The sequence below is a fragment of the Megalobrama amblycephala genome, linkage group LG13 (genome assembly GCF_018812025.1).
Source record: "Megalobrama amblycephala isolate DHTTF-2021 linkage group LG13, ASM1881202v1, whole genome shotgun sequence".
Lineage (NCBI taxonomy): Eukaryota > Metazoa > Chordata > Actinopteri > Cypriniformes > Xenocyprididae > Megalobrama > Megalobrama amblycephala.
Window position 1 is genome coordinate 35,350,324 of NC_063056.1, and position 6,000 is coordinate 35,356,323.

Genomic DNA, 6,000 nt, shown 5'->3' on the forward strand with positions numbered 1-6,000 from the left:
TAAACAGAGCGCGCAGCTCTGACCGGTCACAAATATGGCGGCGGGCATAGCGGAAGTGACGTCTTTGAAACCCATACTTCCGCCTATCCGCAAAGCAGTGCATCAGTTGTTCCGTCTTACCTTAGCGCCGGCGACTTCTCGGGAAAATGCTTTAATAACTTTAAATGCGAACTGTTTATGTCAAGGATTTACACAGTCGGCTTCTTCTGGTAATGATATTTATTATTTCCTTTCTGTTTTAGGGTTTCCACGAGCAGAAACTTTAGCAATGTTGTCATTGAATTCAGTTTTATCACAACGATTGTGTCCACACAAATCTGTTAGCCTATTTGGAATAACAAGAATATTGTCTTTAAAAACTATTCTTTATTTTTAGAAATTGGTAGGCTATGATAATGGATATTGTTCTTGTGAGATTTATTTACAAGTAATGGACATCTGGAAGTAACACGTCCACATATAATAGAGAGAGCGCTTTATGTTAATCTGAAAACCACGCTTACCGGGGGGGGGAAACAATCCAACCTTCTCCATTGACTTTAGGCTTGTTCGACTTGATGCAGCGCCGCAAAGACCGATCGGCGGCTGACTTGAAGCAGTGCATGCCGGTAAGAAATGTTGTCCGACTTGAGACAGCTATGACATCATGTGACTGTGACGTATGGCTTTAAAGTACCGCGAGAGCGATTCGAGATCAGCCGCCTGAGTTAGCCAGCGCAGTTTAGGCTTGTTCGAGATGCATCGGCGCTGCGCAGACCGATCGGCGAATGACATCAAAGTACTGCGAGAGCAATTGGAGACCAGACGACTCCTTATGCTTTTGAATCGCTCTCGCGGTACTTTGATGTCATTCGCCGATCGGTCTGCGCAGCGCCGATGCATCTCGAACAAGCCTTTTCTCAAGAGGAGCTGCACGAGCGCTGATGACGACACAGCTGTTTCATGATTGGCCGGATTCACCGCATGCCAACGATCACGTGTGTTTCGTGTTTGGCTGCGTCCGAAATCGCATACTACATAAGTAGGTACTACATTTGAATTTGAACGTACTTCCTGACCGTTAAAACAGTACGTTCTATATAGAACGTACTGTTTTAACGGTCAGGAAGTACGTTCAAATTCAAATGTAGTACCTACTTATGTAGTATGCGATTTGTATATGGGTAGTATGAATGGAATTCGGACATACTACATCCGCCATGTTAATGTTGTCACGTGTCATGCGTCATCACAACAGCGCGAAAATTTAAAGAGCCCGCTCTACTCCGCGAACATCTGCAATGTTTATATTAATGCTTACCGCTTTCATCGGCGTTTTAACGTCGATTCAGTCAACAGCTCAAAGGAGGCGTCGATCAGCTGCTCGCAGATCACGCGTTCGTCAACAGCTGGTTAAATATTTGTCAAATAACGTAAGTATAATCACCCATTTAACTAGAAAATTTTACCTCAGAATAAAAAGACATGTCTGTGAACATCATGACAGAGGCTGATTTGGAGTAAGGAAATTAATTAATTTATTGTTATAAATTAATGCATATAAAAATACATGAGAGAAAAAAGACAAATCAATAAACTTGAATACATATACACACACATATATATATATATATATATATATATATATATATATATATATATATATATATATATATATATATATTATATATATATATATATATATATATATATATATATATATATATATATAATTTTTTTTTTTTTTTTTATTAGAGAGAGAGAAAATGAATACATGCAATATATACATAGCCTAAATATTATAGATACAATATATACATAAATACAAAGTACATAATAAATAAATAGTATATACATATTCTAAAAAAAAAAAAAAAACTATTTACATAACATTTACAGACTGTGAGCCCTACAACCTACTGCCGCCTGAATGTTGCTGTGCCAATTCTTCGCCTGTATTTCGAAGATGGATCTGACCTTCGTCCCAGTCTCCGGCTTTCACGACAGACCATCACATCCCTCATTGCTGTTTTGAAGTCAGATTCTGACCATGGCTGGGAAATGGATGTTGAGGTGCTGGTGTTCCTCTATTGGCTGGCTCATGCAGCATCATATAGAGTGGTCTCAATGGTCTTTGATATTCCAAAGTCCTCAGTGCATGACATTGTGCACAAAATGAGCCGGGCAGTCATCAATATTTTGAGGAGGCTGATCACTTTCCCCACCCCGGATGACCTGGAGGCAGTAGGAGCAGGTTTTGCCCAGCTGGCTGGGTCTCCAGTTTTCAGCATGGTAGCTGGTGCTATAGATGGCTGTCATATCCGCATCAAGCCACCTGCAAGTGACGCCGCATGCTATTTTAATAGGAAGCTGTTCCACTCCGTACAGCTGCAGGCCATAGCTGACCACAAGGGAAAGTTCCTAGACATCTTTGTTGGGTACCCCGGGTCTGTGCACGATGGCAGGGTGCTGAAGAACAGCACCGTTTACACTGGCCGCCTGTATCCACCTGCAGGAAAATGCATCCTTGGAGATGGTGGGTATCCTTGTTTGAGTGCGCCCATCTGCCTCATCACTCCGTATAGAGAGCCTGTACAGAATCCTGTACAGGCTCGCTTCAACACCAAGCATGCTCGTGCACGCAACATTGTGGAGAGAGCCTTCGGGATGTTGAAGACACGCTGGCGCTCAATCTTCTTCAAGGCCCTGGAAGTCAGCCCTGCCTTTGTGCCAGATGTTGTTGCGTGCTGCGCGGTGCTCCACAACCTCTGTCTTCAGAATGGGGACATTATTGATCCAGAGGTTGTAGAAGATCCTGACAATGACCCACCTGAACCTCAAAACACAGAAGCCAGCGCAGGAGAGGATGTGCGGGACAATCTGGCTGCAGCTGTGTCCGCACCAGACAACTGTGTGTGTGCTCTTCATGAGCATGATTACCTGTAAGACAATTTAACAGGTTAAGACTCAGCAAATCAGTTCTTGTTCTCAGATTGACATTGTTTGTTTAAGCTTCTCTATGTTAGCTGGTTAATATGTAAATAGTTAGGTGTGTGTGTGTGGGCACAGCCCACAGGGTGTTGTGATGCGAAAAGTGCAGTAGCAGTAGAAAGAAAGAGGTGCATTGCAACTGTGTGCATCCTTCTTACTTACTGCTCACTGCCACTGGCAGCCCTTGTGATGGGGGGGGGGAATTTCAGGGTTTCTGCGGGTTTTATAAAGGTAAATTAAAGATTTTAAAGAAAGTGTACTGAATAATTTGAAGGGAATACAACTCATCAATATGTTTTCTTAATGTAAATTTATAGGGAGCACATATAAATATATATATATATATATATATATATTTATATGTGCATAGCAACACTTAAAAGTTTACTAAACAACAACTAGAATTGTACTGATCTCCATTACTTTAATATTACAAATAGTTTATGCTGTGAATAACTCCCAAACACTAGAACATGAAAATAACTTTTACTATACTGTTTATTTGTATTGGGACAAAAACTCAGGAACTTTAAAGTCATTCATTTTTGGCATTTATTGTCCTAATGAATTAAAACTTTTCTGCTGTTTTAAGACCTTTTTAAGGCTTAAAATTGTGAAAGGGTAAATTAAGACTATTTATGACCCGCAAAAACCCTGTTTATAGATTTCCTCTGCCAGTGCACAGCCTCTCCATCACCAAGACTCCTGTTGGGCCTCCTCTTGGCTGCTCATGGTAACTGGGGATTTTGCAGACCCAGGCTAATCAACAGGGGATCTCGGAGCTGCAGTGGTCCCCAGAGGTGACACCCACCAACCACTGTCACACTGCCTAAGGCTGTGTGTGTAAATTTGTATAACAATTCTGTATAAATTCTCTTTATAAAAAGGTATTTTTGTATAAAAAATGAAATTTGAGCTACATATCACAAATGTCACTTGTGTGTATATTTATATTATTTAATTATATTTGAGCTTAATTTTTACAAATTACTTATTTCTGGGGTAATTGTCTGGGACATTTTGGATTTCCAACCATCCCCCCTTAAAAAGTGAAATCCTATAAATGGGATTGCTAGAAGCAATTACATGTTAACCTAAAGAGCTTTTTGAAAACTCTCTGTTAAAGTTACCTGTCTGAATATGCTGAAGTTCATTTTCCTGATACCATTATAAAATATTAAGAAATTTCTATTAGGTGTTAATTAAAACTATTATACAACCTGATGCAAAAGTGATTTTGTCTTAAGCTTTGTACTCTTATTCATGTAGATGTTAAATTAGAAAATAAAGAAAATGAATACATTTTAAAGCTGGTCTTTTCTCTCTTTTTTACTGTACTCATTATCAGTCAACTTTTTTTTTTCTTTTTTTTTTAGATATTCCCACATTTTATAAAAACACTGGAAACTACTACAAATTCAGTGTGCGCACAAGTGCTTTAAAATAGTTGTTACTCAATGCCAAATATTAAGCACTTTACAGCTGACAAAATGTAGCTACTGTAAAACTCTGGACATTAACATTGCAATAAAATGCTGATAAAACAGCATAAAACAAAGAAAATCCCAACATAAATAAATGGAAATAAAGTGTGTAGTTACTATTAAAGGGATAGTTCACCCAAAAATGAAAATTTGATGTTTATCTGCTTACCCCCAGTGCATCCAAGATGTAGGTGAATTTGTTTCTTCAGTCGAACGCAAATTATGATTTTTAACTGCAACCGCTGCCGTCTGTCAGTCAAATAATAGCAGTGGATAGGAACTTCAACTATAACAGTAAATAAAACTTGCTTAGACAAATCCAAATTAAACCCTGCGGCTCGTGACGACACATTGATGTCTTAATACACAAAACGATCGGTTTGTGTGAGAAACCGAACAGTATTTATATCATTTTTTACCTCTAAAACACCACTATGTCCAACTCCGTTCAGCTTCCTGTTAGTGAGGTCAAAAAACGCGTTCTGACGACGGAAGTGATGTCTCGCCCATATACTTCAATGAGCGCGAGACAACACTTCCGTTGTCAGAGCGCGATCAGACCTCACACACCGGAAGCTGAACGGAGTTGGACATAGTGGTGTATTAAAGGTAAAAAATGATATAAATACTGTTCGGTTTCTCACACAAACCGATCGTTTCGTGTCTTAAGACATTAATGTGTCGTCACGAGCCGCAGGGTTTAATTTGGATTTGTCTAAGCAAGTTTTATTTACTGTTATAGTTGAAGTTCCTATCCACTGCTATTATTTGACTGACAGAGGGCAGCGGTTGCAGTTAAAAATCATAATTTGCGTTCGACTGAAGAAAAAAAGTCACCTACATCTTGGATGCCCTGGGGGTAAGCAGATAAACATCAAATTTTCATTTTTGGGTGAACTATCCCTTTAATATTTTTTATTCAATTTTTTTTTGCAAAAAGCTCTAAAAGCTGAAGAAACCTCTCCTCTCTCTCCCTTGTCTCCCTGTCTCTTCTTTCCTCTCTCTCTCTCATTTCTCGGTCTCTTCTTTCTTCTCTTTCCCTGGCCTCTAGTTCTCGTCTTTCTTCTTGCTCTCGTCTCTCTCTTTCTCTTCTTTCCTCCCTTTCCATCATCTCTCTCCATCGCCTTTCCTCTCTTTCAACCGCTTCTATTTCTCTTTCTGCTTCCTTCTCCTCCATCTCACAGATCAGCTCCTCTATGTCCTTCCTTTTCCTCCCTGCTCTTGAAGATGTTGACCTCTCTGAGGATGGTGAGGTTACAGCAGCATCTGGTCCGGATGAGGCAATAAGATTGGGTGGTGTGATAGAGGGTCTGCCCCCTATTGCCTCATCCAAGACAGCATACCATTTCCAAGATGCTGCTGTAACCTCACCATCCTCAGTGCTCACACCAGTCTGTGGACATTTTTTGATCCTACAAAAAAAATTTAAAAGCAAAATACCAAGACATTCAATTATATTCATTAGATTACTACATTACTATTACATGAACAAACATTAGCATAATTAAATCATGAAAGAATTCACATTTTGAAAACTACTTTTTTT